The sequence below is a fragment of the Camelus ferus genome, chromosome 7 (assembly GCF_009834535.1).
Source record: "Camelus ferus isolate YT-003-E chromosome 7, BCGSAC_Cfer_1.0, whole genome shotgun sequence".
In the NCBI taxonomy this organism is placed as follows: domain Eukaryota; kingdom Metazoa; phylum Chordata; class Mammalia; order Artiodactyla; family Camelidae; genus Camelus; species Camelus ferus.
In genome coordinates this window covers 73,893,917-73,912,669 of record NC_045702.1, presented here as the reverse complement: position 1 = coordinate 73,912,669, position 18,753 = coordinate 73,893,917, and the positions used below count along the sequence as shown (strand labels likewise).

Here is an 18,753-nt window from a genome sequence, read left to right as displayed (position 1 = left end):
AGTACCTCAAGCATGCTAAGCATGTACTCTACCCTTCCCCCCATGTTTGGTAGTCTTGGTTGCAATCTATGAAGTCGCTCTTAGTTTAACCCTAAATATTTGATTAAATTGAATTAAATTACTGTTGTGCTAGTTTTGGAAACACTTTTGCTGTTTTTCTTACACAGATATCTCCTAATTACCTGCTTTTAGTGACTTTAATTTTAAATATCAAAAATTCAGATTCAGTTAATAGCTTTCTAAATAATCAGATGTGAATTAATTTCAGTTTTTTAATACTATATTCTCCAATTTTGGATCTTTGTTACATAGCTCTTAAAGGCCAGAAGCTCATATTTTCAATTCTGGCAGATGGAAAATTGCAAAAACTTTAATGAAGATTTTGGCACATATCCATTCAATAAGCAGCCCTTGCATATTATGCTAACGGTAGCTCTAATTTTGAATATAAACTATATTTTCTTAACAGATTTGCTGCAATCTGTTTCTCCTGCTATTTGTCCTTAAGGTGCACAAATCTTTTATGATGTGCAAATAACCAATATTTAGATCATGAACAATTTAACCAGTGAAAAGCAGCTATGCTTGGGTAGCTCAAGAAGATGTGTCTCTGTGTTCTAAACTACAACAAATCTGGGCTTTGTTGAATTAGTGGGGGAAGGGAATTCCAAAGATTCCAGCCATTTTTCGGTTTTTAGCAATAACATAGCCTATGTACTGTAATCATGATTTAGTGTAACAGCATTTGTGACTTGAGAACTCTTGCCAACATTTCAGCAAGAACATATTCTTTAGCTAGAACAGATTTATACCCAAACAGCCAAACATTAAACAGAAAAATTGTGCTAAATTTCTCCTTAAAATTTTGTTTTTCTGACTGAAAAATTTTGTAGTAGGCTTAAGTTTACTTATAACAAGTACACAAAAGTATAATACGTCTGATATTTTGAAGTACTGTGGTTTTTAAATTTTAGTTTTATCTATATATAAATCTGTTAAGAATATTTCTAATACTTTCTAAAACTGAAATGTGAGAAAGCATTTTTAGAATTTACTTATAGAATTAAATATAAAATCTAAGTATTTAGCATTTCTCATTGTATTTGAAAGGACACAATAACAATTTCATGCAGCTTCTATACAAACAATTTTAAATACCAATTGAGGACTAATACATATCTATTATAATTTGAAAGATGCAAATTAGCTGAGATTAACATTAGGAAACCTTATGTTAAAATTTCATATGTACACATTTCATTGTTTCAGAAAGGTAAAATGAAGTTTATAGGAAAATTATTGTTGCCATTAAAAGACGTGTTCTTGCCATCTTTTCAACCTAAAGTGAGTTGTACGTTTTAATATTAATTATTTCATCTCTCAGTATCAGTTTTCATATAACAGAAATAAACTGAAATTTACATTTAGACTTGACTTTCATGTGAATTCACTTGAACTTAGGACCAAAGATTTCTGAAAGTTGGATTCAGTATACTGAGCTTTTAGCAGTTTCAGTGGCTGTAGGGCTTGAACATCATTGAGCTCTTCCCCATTCTACCAGAAGGGGGCAGCAAAGCAAGCCGAGAGGAAATTGATAGGTCAAAAAAAATCAGGAAACACAAGAAAATTTAGAAAGCTCATGGCTCAGCTTTTTTGGGTGGCTTCACTGTTTAAGCGTGTTTTGAAGTTCCTAATGCCAAGTGCCCCACTTTGCAAGAGGCATATGCAAACCTTAACACATTGGTATACCTTTATGTAAACTCAGGCCTATCTAATAAAAATTATTAAGCTTGCTGAATGCTTACCATGTGCCAGGACCTCTGCTAATCTCTGAGCACATTATCTTACTTAACCTTCACAAAAACTTTGCCAGATGGATATCCCTGTTTTATGGATGAATCTGAAGAATACAGACTGTAGATAATTTAAAACCACACAAAGTAACAAGGCCAGAATTTAAACCTAATTCCCATGACAAAATCCTTGCTCTTAACTACTGACGCTACTATATGCCTCTAGATTTCAGAGAAGCTAGGAGTGTAGACTCTAGGAGGCAGAAACGTGTGTGCTAGTTAACTGACTAGCAAAGGGGCTAGTTACTTAAGTTAAATGTCACTAATTGCCTTTAAAATACACAACTTGAAAACTGATGGCCATTTCCATGCTTTTCCTTGGTATTTGTTTACTTCCTATCCTGCAGTAATTTCTAGGGCAAAATGGGATAAACATTGTGTGGGAGAGAAGTTAGAATCTGGCATTTTACCAACTTGGTCAACTTTAATTCTGTAGTCAACTTGGTCAGCTGCTGTGGTAGGTTGGAAATCATGGCCACAATCAAATCCTCCCATCAAGGTGGAGTTTTGTTTTCCCACTCCAGTATCTGGGCTGGCTTTGTGCCTTGCTTGACCAATAAAATGCAGCAGATGTGTTTCTAGACTTATTCTGTGTCTAGACCCTAAGAGGCCAGGCTACTTCAGCCTCTTGGGATGCTGCTGGCATGTAAAGAACCTCAGGCAAAACTGCACTGAGCAACGAGAGACTGATGGGGGACTACATGGAGAGCTAGTCCGAGCCAACACTATGCGGAGAAGCATCCAGGTGGCCCTCCTAATGCCCAGGATTGTGAGAGATAATAAACTATTTTAAAGCTATTATGTTTTACAGTGAAGTTTATTATGTAGCAATATATAACTGAAATAGTTAAAAAAAATGGAGAACAAAATGCGTAAGTTAAATCTCAGAATATGTAATGTAGATTTCTTCCTATCTGCTATCACTTTTCCACTGTTCACAGGTGTATAAAATGGCCCTACATGGTCTTTCTTGTCATAACATATAGTTGGTAATGAACAGTGAAAATGTGAAAAGGCTGTAGCTACAAAGCCAAGGAATTTCCAGTCTGAAATAATTAGAAATGTACCCGCTTACTTAATGAAACTCTGTAAGCAGCTTCTAGGCTGGAAAAGCCTTTACGTGAGCTCTAAAATAAAAGGGCACACTAGTAGTCTTTTTAGCAATTACATTTTTTAAGGCTATAATGATGTACATAATAATTTGTAACGTGAAAAGTCTTAAAACCATAGTTGGGAATTAGCATAGATCTAAACGTATCTGAAATCCTTCTCTTTTCTTCTATGCCTCAGAACAGTTGTTTGAGAATTTTGCTAGACAGAACTATATCCATTATTTACCTAACAAACATTTATATGTTGCTTACCAGGTCCATATATTGCTGTGACTCATTTAATGAATAGGCACGATCTTTAATCTCCACTTATAGATGAGGAAATCAGTACAGAGAGAGGTTAAGTAACTTGTCCAAGGTTACAATGCAGGGAAGCTTTGCTGTGTCTCTGGGGGATAAAGGATGAGGGGCAGGAGGCAGAAATGGAGTTAGGTGGTATCATGTATCCAAATAACAGCTCCCTTTAAGTAATTCTTCCCAGGGAAGTAACTTAGAGCACGGAGGCCTTTGCATGTTATTTGAGATTCATTATGTGGCTCCAATCTTTCCAGGTTCATCTGTCACCACTGGCCCCTCCATTCTAAACTTCAGCTATGGAAAACAGCCCCCAGATATACCTTGGAAATTTTCTCCTCTGTGCTTTGCTCATTTGGTCCCACTCAACACCTGCCCCTACACAGAACCTACTTCAAATGTAAAAGTGGAGTCACATGCCTTTCAAAGCCCACCAGTACTACCTTCCACAGAGACTTCCTCCTTCTCAGTATCCTAATCTCTTGACCTCTGGCAGAATCAATTGCTCCTTCTATCAAGTCTCCTTAGCTCTAGTATCCTAAGCAATTTTTTTTCACATAATTGTAAATTAGCTGTTTATAAAATATATCTGCCACAGTAGTGCCTAACCCAATTTTCTGCTTACAGTATGGACTCAGGTGCACATTTGTTGTAATGGTATCATTTGTTTAGAGGTGGCATTTAGTCAGGGTGAAGAGGGCACCTTTTCCAGACTCAGTTCCTGTTATATAAACTTTAGAGACAAGCAGAAGTGACATTTCTTGTATTGCCTCAGGGCAGTTTCAGGGTAAAGAATAGCGATTTCTTAAGTTCAAGTTAGAAAATTTGATAGCAATTTCATATAAGCAAGAACAGGGGGTAAGATCTAGAAATAGAGAACATTAACTAAACAGTTACCTACCAACAGTTTTTAGATTGTTTATGAAGCATAAAGTTTAGTGGGAACTAGCATTTACTAGTTAGTAAGTTCACTATAGGTAGATGGCCCAAGTCAAATGGGACTGCAGTTCCCTGAGGAAGCTATCATTCCTTTAATCAATTAATTTTTCTATTAGGTAGAGATGTCACAATTTTCCTTGAAAAAAGTGGCATTTGGTGAATCATTCTGCATTTTGATTTCATAAGCCATTTGGAATCTGGGGGAAAAAAGGACCTATATATACTTGAGAAAAAATATTTGCTTTTAAAATTAATTTAATAAAAAAATAAATGTAATGATATCCATTTCCAAGAATGTGAAGACATGATTTTAAAAATCACTGTATTCTAAAGATGGCCAATATCCACCCGAAAAGATGCTCAATATCACTAATTATCAGAGAAATGCAATTCAAAAGTACAATGAGGTATCACCTATTGGTCAGAATGGCCATCATTAAAAAGTCCACAAAGGATAAATGCTGGAGAGGGTATGGAAAAAAGGGAATCCTCCTACACTGTTGGCAGGAATGTTTTTGGTGAAGCCATTATGGAAAACAGTATGGAGATACCTTAAAAAACTAAAAATAGAGTTACCATATGATCCAACAATAACACTCCTGGGCATTTATCTGGGGGAAACTCTAATTCCAAAAGATACATGCACCCCAATGTTCATAGAAGCACTATTTACAATAGCCAAGACATAGAAGCAACCTAAATATCCATCAACAAATGACTGGATAAAGAAGTTGTAGTATAAGGGGGAGGGTAGAGCTCAGTGGTAGAGTACGTGCTTAGCATGCATAAGGTCCTGGGTTCAATCCCCACTACTTCCACTTAAAAAAAATTTAAAAATACATAAATAAACCTAATTACTTCCCCCCAAAAAAGAAGTTGTAGTGTGTGTGTGTATGTGTGTATGTGTGTCTGTGTGTGTGTGTGTGTGTGTGTGTGTGTGTGTACAATGGAATACTACTCAGCCATAAAAAGAAATAATGCCATTTGCAGCAACATGGATGTACCTAGAGATTATCATACTAAGTGAAGTAAGTCAGAGAAAGACAAATAACATGATATCACTTACATGTAGAATCTAAAAAAATGACACAAATGAACTTATTTACAAAACAGAAACAAACTCACAGACATAGAAAACAAACTTATGGTTACCAAAGGGGAAAGGGGGTGGAGAGGGTTAAATTAGGAGTTTGGGATTTGCACATACTAACTACTATATATACAATAGATAAACAACAAGGTCCTACTGTATGGCACAGGGAACTACATTCAATACCTTACAATAACCTATAATTAAAGAGAATATGTATAAATGTATAACTGAATCACTATGCTGTACACCAGAAACTAACACAACATTGTATATCAACTATATTGCAATTTTTAAAAATTACTCTATTCTACATAAGACATCAATTTTGGCTTAAGCTAGTGTTCCTAAAACTTTTTTTTTATTATTGCCCTCCCCCAACAGGAGAAAATTTAAATTCTCCCTAGTGAGAGAGTTAAAGAATAAAATTTTGTTGGTGAGAATTGAGCTTTGAAGAGGTGCAAACCACTGTTACATCTACGAGGGGTTTTTTGCCTCCAAGAACAAAATTTCAGGATGCATGGTGCAAGCCCACTAACAGAGAACTGCAAATTCAAGACTGCAGCAAACTAGTTTTAGCAGCACTGATGGTCCAGGTGTCATCCCCTTGGCTGTGCCTGATAACACCAACACCCTCAATGTGCTTCTCATCCTTAATCTCATCCTGGCTGAGAGTGAGTAGGGTTTTTCCTCACCTTTAAAATGAGACAATAGGGAAGGGAATAGCTCAAGTGGTAGAGTGCATGCTTAACATAAAGGAGGTTCTGGGTTCAATCCCTGGTACCTCCTCTAAAAATAAATAAAATAAATAAATCTAATTACCTCTCCCCCCTCAAAAAAAAATAGTAAAATGAGATAATAGTTTCATGCCCTCTCAGAGATTCAGGGACAAGGGAACAATTTGAAAATATTTTGAACATTGAATCTAATCTTTATGGAATCTAACAAATCTGTTTTTTTGAAAGGACATATTATCTGATCATTTGCCTTACCTATTAATTAGCTAAGATGGCTGATGGTGTTCCTTCCCTGAAAGACTGTCAGCCTCCTTGTTCCTTCAAAGACATACTAAGTGCACTTTAAAACAGACATTTGTTTTTATCCACTTCTAGAAAGGCTGTAACAAGTGTTTCCCTTAATTTCCTCTAATCAAAGGATTGTTACAAGGCTTAAATTATTTAACATATATAAAATGCTTAGCACAATAAACTTTCTCTTTAGTATTAAAAACACATAAATTAATCATGAAACAATGTGTAACCAACTGAAAAAGTAAAGAGCTTATTGTGAAAGTGATTGAAGTGATTGTCGACATAACCACAATACTCTCATCACATCTAAAAAAATAAAGAATAATTCTCTAATATGATCAATTATCCAAGTACACTTCAAATTTCCCTGAGAGTCTCATGAAATGTTTTTGACAACTGGTTTTTTCAAATCAAGATCCATACAAGATTCACACACTACATTTACTTGATATGTCTCTTAAATTTCTCAATTTTAAGTTTCCCTCCTTTTTTTCCTTGCCATTTATTTGTTGAACTGTGTCTTTTGTCCTGTGAAGTTTCCCACACTGGCTTTTGCTAACTGCATCCCTGTGGTGGTGTTAACATCCTCTATCCCTCTATTCCTTCTTGTAAACTTGGTAGTTGGATCTAGCAGCTTTCTCACATTAAGGTTTGATGATTTGGGCAAGAATATTTCATAGGAGCTGGCATCTATTTCATACAACAGAAGGAAGGGTCATAGTGTCTAGAAGTCTCAATGGTAATGTTGATCAGTGAGTGCTGTCAACTTGATCTGTTCACTAAAAAGTTCCCAACAGCTTTTCATCTAATGCCATCCTACTCTTAACATGCCTTCCTGGGCTTTAGTGCCTGGAAGGCTTAAAATGCACTTCTCGAACTCCTTTGCAGCTAGAGTTACTGATGTGATTTTAATTTCATGAACCAGAGGTACTTGTGGATAGTGAAGAATCCAGAACTGAGTGGAGGAGAGTCAGGTTATGAGGCACCTTCCTGATGGGGTGTATTATAGTGAACGAGATGTGGCTGTGGAACCAGTGGCTGTAGGGGTGGCCTCCCGAGCATGGCCTGAGCAGTCCTTTGACGGCTCAGTTCTATAGCCTGGATTTGTGAGTCACTCCTGAAGCTCAGCCCACAGGCTGTTTCTTCAACCCTGCCAACCATTTGTAATAGGTCATGTAATAAATCTCTTTTGGCTTAACTTACTTAAGAGTGGATTTTGATCTCTGCTTTGAACCCTGACCAATGCATCTCCTCTAAGAAAAAGTATTTTCAGCAATTGTCAAACCGTTGATTTCTGATTTTTTTTAAGTTAATTTAGTTAACTTGTTACCAATTGCCTGAGCATGTAAAACAGATATACTAGGAAAATAAGCCTTTTTTTAAAACAAACAAACAAAATGTATAGCAATTTCACATTCCCATTGTATAAACTTTCTAAAAAGAAACACAGAGTGCTTTCCCCACCTAGTTTTACTGGGAACTATTTGACATACATCACTGTATAAGTTTAAGGGATACAGCTTGATGGCTTTATTTACATATACTGCGAAATGATTACCACAGTAGGTTCAACCAATATCCACCATCTCAAAAAAGAAAAAAGTCCTCTACTTGTGATGAGAGCTCTTAGGATTTACCCTCCCAACAACTTTCCTACATGTCATACAGCAGTGTTAGTTCTAATCATGTCGCACATTACATCCCCAGTACTTACTGTATAACTGAAAGTTTGTACCTTTTGACCACCTTCCTCCAATTCCCCCTCCCCCAGAAGTACTTTTTAAATATTTAAAAATTAATCCATATTAGGGGGGTGGTATAGCTCAGTGGCAAAGTGCATGCTTAGCATGCACAAGGTCTTGGGTTCAATCTGCAGTACCTCCATTAAAGAAAAAAAAGAATTTAAAAATTAATCATGTTAAGTGAAATTAATCCATGTCCATTAATGAAGACAATTTTATTGAAAGGTAATTTAAGTGTTGTCTTCACAAAATTTTAACTCAATAATGTGAACTAAAAGGTATAAATCTTCAGAGTCTAGCAAAGAGATTTTTATTCAACATTTTATTATATAAATATTCAAACACAAAAAGGTTGAAAGAATTATACTATGACCTATCCAGTGACCTAATTATACATATAACCTGTCACCTAAATTCTACAATTATCTTTGTTATATTTGCTTTATCGCATCTCTAACCATCTATCGTTATCCCTCTATCATACATTAATCCATCTTTTGGATTTCAAAGTAAATTACAAACATGAGTATACTTCAGACCTAAATATTTCAGCATAGCAAAAGGATTTTTTTTTTCAGATATAGTATTTGGCCACTGGAGGGCTTCCAAATACCAAAAAATGCATCAGAAAGTAAATTAGTCTATAGCGTCCTAAAGTGTCACTTCTGGGGAAGGTTTAAGGGAGTTGCACGGAGTGTAAATGGATGGCATCAATCAGAGTGAGAGACTCAATCTGGAATCTAGCAAGAAGACTGCAACACCCTTTATCTTTACCCTTAGCACTCGCCTCCTCTTTTCACAGCTGCTTTAAGTATATAAGAGAAAATAGATAAGTGGCCCCTCTTCCCCCCAAGTGATTTGTGCTATTGAAGGTAGCAATTCTTTAGATTAGACTCTCAGAAAACTTGATGGAAAGCAAGATGTTATATTTGCAGAAATGAGCTGGCATCATGAACTCAATGTTAATTTGGTGACTATTACTCTCCATGAGGGCAGGGGCTTAGTTTGTTTCCTCATTTAGCCCTGGCATGTAGAATACTGCCTGGCACATACGAGTGCTTAATAAATATTTACTGAAGGAATGAGTGAATTCCAATGCTTGATTTCAAATATAATCTTCACAGGTTTAATGTCATTACTAACCAAAGAAGTTTTTTTACAAACAAAAATCAGCCTTAAAATAAAAATAAGAGCACAAGCTGGTTATCCAGAGCTGGGGCTGCAATTATACAGAAATGACCATGTTCCCCACATGCGCAGCAGGAAATCCAGCATAAGCCTACAGCGTATCCTTCACTGAGGCTCAGCTGATTGGTGGGGCAGGCTCTGCAGAAGCCTATGGCTGGGGGAACCACACAAAAGCTTCCCAGAATTGTTTGGGCACTTTTGAAACACATCCTAGGACTTCCCAGATACAAATGTGAAGTTTTGGAATGGGGCCGATATCTTCTGTGAATCAGTGTGGGCAAAAGTTAGTGGAATGTGAGTTATTACTGTTGATGTTACTCCCCTTTGCACCTCCAGACCGGTGATACCTAAGGAAATTCAACTGTGTTGCAATTTTTAAATTACCTTTTTAAGGTGATAATTTTCTCTGAGATTTCCTTAGCCTGGAAGAGCATTTCCATATTCAGCACAAGTTCATCAAGCTAGCATACATCTCAACAGCTACTCTAAGACTTTTTAAAAAATATATTTTTGTCTCTTCAGGAGAATGAGAGACAAATTATTTTTTGATTGTGCCTGTATAGAGAGCAACATAAACAGTAATTTCAAATCTATCAGTTTTCCTGTTAGAGATCACAATGTAGACTACCTAGATGGGAATCAAGGGACAGGCAGATTAGAGAGATTAAAAAATCACAAAATCATCTTGTATTTTAAATCCAAAATAGGTACTTAGAGAAATTGTATGGCATAAGCTATAAAAGGTAAATGTGCAAAGCAATCTCCTGCTGCAACTAGTGCTACCCTCTCACTAAAGAAACGTATTATCCAAAGGCCCCCACAAGACTTTCAAAGGGCCCGGTGATGACCATCATTGAAGTACACCTAGAGAAAGCACACTCTTCCCAATGAGCCATCAGAGGCTCCCTGCCACTGGGTGGAATGTGATAGAATCCAAGCACCGGATATTGGTGGAAGGTGGTTGACTGAGACCAAATATTCATTTGTGATTTCTCAGAACGTTGCTTCTCTATGACAAAGTTTCCACCAGCCACTGGTACATTCGGAGAAATAAACATGCAGTGAGCGACATTTTCATAAAGGTAAATCTATCCAATTTATTTGAATTTCCTTTTTTTCTGTCTTTATGACTTCCCTATTTTGGTGTTATGATGTCCTTTTTGTCAATAGTGGTAATGAATGATACTTTTATTTTTTCATTGTACTCACCTTGGCAAAAATGAAATTATAGAACTCCGTGTTAGTCTCCAAAATTATCTTGAAAATTTAACTGTACATGAAAGTCCATTATCTAGAAAAACCAAAAAGTCTCTTCCAAATTAAGATTCTGTAATGCAAAAAATAAAATAAATAAAATAATCAACAACTCTGTGAATTCATTTTCCCTATTCAGGTATTGGACACGAAACTGAACAAATCGAAAACATGATTGGCAGGGCAGGAATTTCCCCATTTTCAGCTCCCTAAAGCATCTCAAATTCCCTCAAGGGATGTAACAAAATTAAAGAATACAAGAGAGCTTCTGAAGTCAACTGCCTAAGTTTAATTCCTAGCTCTAATGTTTACCAGCTACATTGTCTTGGTCAAATTACTTAACCCACTCTGTGCCTCAATTTCCTTATTCATAGAATGGAGATAATAATAGTAACTAGATCATAGGGCTGTTGTGAAGATTAAATCAGACAACCCATGTAAAGAGTTTTTATCATACTAAACTAAAACTCTGTACATATTAAACAATAACAACTCATTGCCTCTATTCCCAGCCCCCTGGTAGCCACAATTCTATTTTTCATCCCTAAGAATTTGACTAATCTAGGCACCTCATATAAGTGAAATCACACAATATTTGTCTTTTGTGTGTGACTTATTTCATTTAGCATGAAGTTTTCAAGGTTTACTCATATGGTAGCATATATCAGAACTTCACTCTTTTTTAAGGTTAATAATATTCCATTCTATTGATATACCACATTTTGTTCATCCATTCACTTATCAATAAAAATTTAAGTTGATTCCACCTTTTTGCTATTGTCACATTATGTAATCATAATAAATTATTTAAATTATTTAAAAAATTATAATCTTACTACTTTTAGCAGGATCTTATATGCAAGTCACAAAATCAAACAAGAATTCACTCTGAGTTTCACATCTCATCACCCCCAAATAAATGGATTGTGCTGATAAAATTACTGTGATATCTATTAGTAATTCATCTTTGTGCAATATCAATGCAATTACTTAAGCTCTCTCAGTTTCATCATTTGTAGGATAAGAACAATAGACACCAAAAGCAAAAGTAACAAAAGCAAAAATAAACAAGTGGGACAACATCAAACTAAAAAACATCTGCACAGTAAAGGAAACCATCAACAAAATGAAAAGGCTACTGAACAGGAGAAAATATATGCAAGTCATATATTTGATAAGGGGCTAATATCTTAAATTTATATATAATGAACCCATATAATTCAATATCAAAAAACAAATAATCTGATGAAAAACTGGGCAGAAGATATGAACAGGCATTTTTCCAAAGACACACAAATGGTAAGCAGGCACATGAAAAGATGTTCTACATCACTAATTATCAGGGAAATACAAATCAAAACCACAATGAGAAATCATCTCATATCTGTTAGAATGGCTATTATCAAAAAGACTAGAGGTAAGTTTTGGGAAGGACATAGAGAAAAGGGAACCCTTCTTCACTGTTGGTGGGAATGTAAATTGGTGCAACCACTATGGAAAACAGTATGGCGAATCCTAAAAAAATTTAGAGTAGAATTACATATGATCCAGCAATTCTACTTCTGAGTATTTATCCAAAGAAAATGGAAACACTAATCCAAAAAGATAAATACATTCTGTTCATTGCAGCATTATTTATAATAACCAAGATATGTAAACAACTTAAGTGTCCACTGATGGGTAAATGGATAAAGAAATTGTGGTGTTTTATATATATACATACACACACGCACATATACAATGGAATATCATTCAGTCATAAAAAAATGAAATCTCACCATTTGCAACAACATGGATGGACTTCGAAGACATTATGCTAAGTGAAGTAGTGAAATAAGTCAGACAAAAAAAGACAAATACTGTATGATTTCTCTTATATGTCGAATCTAAAATATATACTATATATAAAGCCAAGCGGATATAAATAGAGAACAGTTTGTTGGTTGCCAGTGAGGTGAGAGGTGTAAGAAATGGGTGAACTGTTTGTTTTTTAAAATTAAATAAACTGAACTTAAAAAGGAACAATAACAGTGTCAGCCTTAGGCTGTTATGAGAAAATATACGCAAAGCACTTAGAATAGTATTATATAATTTAAGTGCTATACAACTATTTAAATGTTGTTTTTGTTATCAATTTGTCAGATCAGAATTTCAGGTATAATGGATACTGTTGGTTGCCCACCCAATGTCCGTTTACTCTTCCTACTTCCTAACAGATCCTTTGTTCAGACACCTGCTGCTTGCCTCATGGGCCATGAGATTTATAGATGCTAGCCAAATTCCCAGCTTCAGGAAATTTATGTTAGTCAGTAAAATTCATTATGGTTTAGGCCAGTTGGTGTGATTATTTATTCGTTTCATTTGCAGCTGAAAGCATCCTAACTGATACAGATCCATCTTAACTTCCAAACAGAATTCTAATACTAGACTGACTGGTTTCTGGTACTGAAGTTGGGGAGAGGGGTCCATGGAAAGGATGAAAAGAAAGAAAAAAGGAAGGATGAAAAATATTAAGAGTGTAATTCTTAGAATATGTATTCAACAAATGCCAAACGCTTATTATCACCGAAGATTACAAAAAATTTTTTGAAGAATGGCAAGAGCTAAAGGATGAATGAAGGAAGCAGTGTCCTAAAAATGTTAAAATAGTACCAGTATGAGAAGAGGAGCTCCACAAACGTCTACTTCAATGTGAAAAGTAAAAATCAGCTAAATGCAGGAGAGAGCATTCAGTTCTCTGTATCTGTAGACAGAGGTGAGAGTTTATCTGGAAGCAACTGTTACCATAAAACATACAGAGAGAATATGAAGTTCAAGGGGAAAGTAATGTGACCATTACATAACTCCTTGAGGATTAAGTAATATCCCACAATCACTGCTATTTAACCTGCCACAGGTGAACTCATTATTATGAAAAAATGTCTTAGTTTTCTCATTCTACTCTGTTGTACAATAAAGAATTTCTCTGGTCCTCCTTCTTAGAGTTCCTGGTACCTGGCCTCTGAAACTTTTGGAATTTTCTGAATGATAACAGTATTTTTGTTATTCATGAGTCCCTTGGATCACCCCTGATTTTATGTTAATGGCACGGCTCAGGATGGGGCCTGGTTACCAGAAAGACCAACCCTGTGTTTGGAGGGTTGGGGCTTTGAGCCAGCCAGACCTCCAGAAAGGGGAGGGGGAGCTGGAGATGGAGTTCATTCATATGGTCAATGTTAGTTCATAAGCAGTGAAACCCCAGCAAAAACTCTGGAAACCAAGGTTTGGTGGAGCTTCCTGGTTGTTGAATATGTCAATGAGCTGGAAGGGTGACATTCTATGGGTAGAGGGCTCTGTGTCTGGGACCTTCCCAAACTCTGATTTTAGCACATTTTACTTTTCTTACAGCATGTTAAACATTTCGTTTTATGTTTCATTATTTGCATATCTTTCTATCCAGTGTAGACTGTAACCTCCTGAAGGGCACTGATTGTGTCTTGTTGCTTTTAGGATCCCCATGGTGCCTAAGATCACTGCCCAGAGTTTAGAACTCTGACGGACAAGGGAAGGACCAAACAACAGTCTCAATAAGTGGATGCTAATGCTCTTCTGCAGACCATGGCTGAGGTTTCTCCTCTTCAGAGCATTCTTGGTGTTTGCTAGTTTTTAAGCATGGTTCTCCAGCCCACTGAAAACTCTCTGATATCTTTCCAATAAATTCTCCTTTGCTTCAGTTAGCTGAAATTGGTTTCTAATGCTTACAGCTGAATTCTGACAGGAGAAAGCAAAGGCAGCCTGCTTCTTCAGTTTTCAGCAAACTCTACTGGTACCTAGCCATCTGAATCCTTTCCAGTTCGTATCACAGATATACTTAGAATTATTTAAGCCTTAGTTCTTGAGTTCCCAAACACTAAATTCACATTTATACCAACTGTTCATGGAACAGTCTTTCAAGGAAAAATATGTGGAAGAAATCCTTTTACAAATGTAACATTTAACTTTTAATATGCTACTGAATTGCAACAAACATGTAGAAATACTAAGACAGTCATAGATGAAACAAAGCCAAGTGAGATCCAACAATTGTGGTTAGTGTTAAGTTGGATGAGTCTTCTCTATGTTTAAATACAAGACAAATACTTTATAGGACTGTATTAAGAGAGAGGACTGTATTAACTGTGAGAAAAAAGGAGAAGCATTTACTTTTGCTTTCCTTGGCATTGGCCAGGCTTCAGTTGGAACAAACTATATTCAGTTTTACATGCCATGCTCTATAAAAGGAAAAAACTTGGAGAGTGTTCAGAGAACAGCAACTGATTAAAGGTTTGTGAAATTAGACCTATGAGAAATTGTCAAAAGAATGGGCAAGTTCAGTCAAATGCAACACATTTGGGCAGGATGAACAATTAAGTACAAGTATGTGAAGAGATGGTTCCCAAGTCTGAGGTTTAGGTTAAATAGAAAGTTAAATCATGGGATTAAGAACACAAAACAAAATAGAGCAATGGAAGCATGGACTAAATACTGTGTAAACCTTACACTAAAAAAGCTTTTAAGAAATCGATGAACAACAAGTTTATACTGTATAGAATAGGGAACTATATTCAATATCTTATAGTAACTTATGGTTAAAAAAATATGAAAATAAATATATGTATGTTCCTATATGACTGAAGCGTTATGCAGTACACCAGAAACTGACGCATGTAAACCGACTATACTTCAATAAAAATATATTGAAGATAAATAAAGAAATTGATGAATGGAGGTATCTGTAATTTGAGATTCTGCATATATTTTATTAAAACAAATTCAATTTTATACCTAAATAGAAATAACTTAGAAAACAGAAAAAGCATGGATTGCATTTAAAAGGTAAAAATGGTCCAATCAAGGATGAAAAATGTTTTTAAGAAAAAAATGGTCTATCAGGGGTCCTTTTTCAGGACCCAGGTTTGTGAGAATAGAGAGGAGCCCTGGTATTAAGTCTCTCGGCTCCTAAATGTGGGTAATTCCTTTGGTGGGGCAGGGGAGGTAGTGTGGTAAGCAGCTTGTCTGGCTTCTTGGGGTTCATCTCTCATTAAAGACTCCCCAGGAATACCCGCTAGGAAATACATGATTCTCTCCAGAATGGTTCCTAACCGTTCTTTTCCTTTGTCCAACAGAAGTTGTTCCCTCTCTGAAGTATCTTCTGCTTTTTGGAGATTTGGCTGAGCAAAGCAGGTACACAAATACTTGTTGTCCCGTTTACACTCTCTACCTCTTAAATGCAGAGGGAGAGAGATGAAACCAAAAATTTGCACCGCTTTTTTACTTTATAGCTCTTCTATTAGCCTGATGATAATTTGCTTTTAATTTAGATGCAGATATTCTAACAATCTTATTTAAGTGTCTAGTTCCCTGTTCGGCACTTGAACCCTGCATCCATTCGCTTAACAATCCTGACACCAATTACAGTATGTGGGTTTTCTCCCCACACCAACCAATTCTTGGATACTAGTTGGGTGTCCTACAACCCAGCTCAATTCTCTGTCTACATGGAGATAACATCAGATCCCATAGTAATGTTAAAAGGTCAGTCCCACAAGGTTGCCCCCGACTTCAGATGCCAATCACAGGTTCAGGCTGTTACCTGTGCTTCTGACCCACTGGCGATAAAGCAGAAGTTCCTACGCCCCTCTCCTTGGACTTGATTAACTTGCAAGGCTCAGAGAACTTCCAGAAACATTTTACTTACTAGATCACCAGTTTATTGTAAAAGGATGTAACTCCTCCAAGGAGCCCTAATTCTTTCCTTCTCTTATGCCAGTTCCATAGCATCTGCCTACAACACACCTGACAAGAGTTAATGATCAATTCAGTTAATGCAGAGTTCTCATGACTTTCTTAGACCACAAAAGGGCCCAGGTCCAAGTTGTAAAAGTGGGTAGCACCCTCAGATCTGCAGTATCTTTGAGGATACCAGAGCAGCAGCTCTGGTGATAAGAGAATAATATGTTATACAGTTTTACAGGGCAAAGTCCTGACAAGACATTCTAATGAAGCTGTTAACAAGATCAAATAAGGTCCCAGACACCACTGGGGTCTGTTGAGCCTGTAGAAGATGAATACTCATTAGCGATAAAGCAAACATGGTATTTGTAACATATTTAACAACTGGTGAAATCTACGACAAGAGTGTTAATATGGCTGTTATCATATTAATCTTTCAGTTTTTTTAAAGAAAGAGTTTGGATACTCTGAATCTTAATTTCTTATTTGGGCCCTCTTTTGCTAACCTGGCTTCATTATACTGCTTCGATGTCTCCCTGTAATAAGTAATTTTCTTATTGCCATTATGTTATTACTGTGCAAGGTTGTTGGATAAATCAGATAACTCTTCAAGAACTAGAGATATGTTTTAATGATTGAAATCCAAAATCAATATACCTTATTACAGTTCAGGCAAGCAAAGTCCTTTTTGTTACATAACTAGCTAACTCATGTTTTAAATTAGACTTTAAATGTGAACATGCAATGCATTCAAATGGCTTAAAACTCAATAGATACAAGAGGATATACAACACGGGTTTCCTTCCTGATTCCTGTCCTGGCTGCGTAGTTTCCCTTCCCAGAGACAACTAATGCTATCAATTTGCTGTGGATCTATCTTCCCAGAGACAAAGGAACTTGTTTTAAATTTATTAAAAAGATATAGAAAGAGCCAAAAGGCAATATAGGAGACTATTTTCAGTGTTATGCCATAAGCATTTTAAATTTCAGAAAATCTATAGAAATGCAACTGCACTATATTTTTCAGTTTAGCAAAATATGGTCAGGACATAGGAATGTTCACAAAAGATGCTGTACAACACTGGACATCTGCTTTTTAAGTGAACACTCCTGAACAACCACCTACAATCAGTTCACTGGCTTCAGTGCCTGGATGCAGCGTGCAGCTAACTTGTCCCACGGCACAGAGCACAGAGGTGTCAGATGGGTACTTGTAATGATCAGGCCAACATCAAAGAATAGCAGTCTAAAAATGTACAAAAGAATCATCTCATTCATACGGCATGGCAAAGAATTGAGTCTCAACCATGTGCTTGTTCACTTACTGGAACAGATTCAAAGATTTGGGAGAAAAACACGCGCCAAATAATAACGCTGCCTGGTGGCACTTCTTGAGTCTAATTTCATAGCAAACTGGGGTGAAATATATTTGGACAAAAATGTACATCAGCTTGTAAACTCAAAGAAAAAAAAACCTGAAGTAACAGTTTTATTTTAAATAACAATATTTATAATACATTAGAAATTATATCCTTAGTAAATAAACTAAAAAATTTTGGATGTCAACTTAAAATTGTATAAGGAAATGCACAGATTTTCAAATTCTCTTGGAGAGATGCAAAATAAATTTTTTGAGGATCACCGTTCTAGCCTATAAATATCAGACTCCCAACCATTTCCGCCTCTGAGACTCTGAGTAAGTGCTTCATTCTGGGCTTTGAGGAAGAATGATGCATTGACAGGGTGAGACTGGAGAAGCTGGGCAGAATCAGACCAGAGATGAGTATCTGGTGAGGTCTCTGCTCCGTGTGGCCGCATGATTATCCTCTCCCAGTGGCTGGGCGTGGTGCTGCTCTGTCCTTTGTTACAAAACTCACCACCCAGTCAGCAAAGGATGAGGGGCCAGTGAAGCTCAGGGGCCTTCAGTTCACAAGTTAATTATCCCAAGTGACCAGAGCACTCAGTTCTGCCTTATGACTGAGAAAGTCAGTGCTTTCTCTGTTTTCTCTCACCCTCTCCCTTCCCACTGGCCTTTAACCTCTTAGTGTACATGGCACTGCTGTGTTCTGCTGACTTCACTCCCACTTAAAATAAGTGTTGACTGCCAAGTACAGAAATGATAAAATACCTGGGGAACCTGATGGAAAGGGTATTTTCCACCCTTGCTGAGCTGCACGTATTTTCTCCTGAGGTGGTCTCTGTCATTTCCTATTCTGAGAAACAATCAAAAAACACCATGGCGACAAAATTCATTTCTGTGCAGAGTGCCTAATTTTATTTCATTTTTTTCAAGGGGCTTCTTACACCTTGTTTTTGTTTTTAAATAACCACCATTTGTGTTCCATGTTCGACATCAGTGTCTGAGCCAGTCTCTATGCAGTTGGCCATCTCTCCGCAGCCAGGATTTTAGATACGGCAGATTGTCTGAAGTCTGTGAAGCTTGCTCTGCAGGTGCTCTTTGCTTGAGTCTTATCTCAAAGTGGTGTATAGTTCTACAGA

General features: G+C 36.5%; 1 long non-coding RNA gene across 1 annotated transcript; it reads right to left on the bottom strand.

Moving 5' to 3' along the window:
- Positions 1-2,758: 2,758 nt before the first annotated feature.
- Positions 2,759-8,089, bottom strand: LOC116665029. Its single transcript, XR_004321613.1, has 3 exons — positions 8,014-8,089; positions 3,700-3,702; positions 2,759-2,770 (listed from the first exon to the last, which is right to left on the bottom strand). It is a non-coding gene; the product is annotated as an uncharacterized LOC116665029 (long non-coding RNA).
- Positions 8,090-18,753: the final 10,664 nt, after the last annotated feature.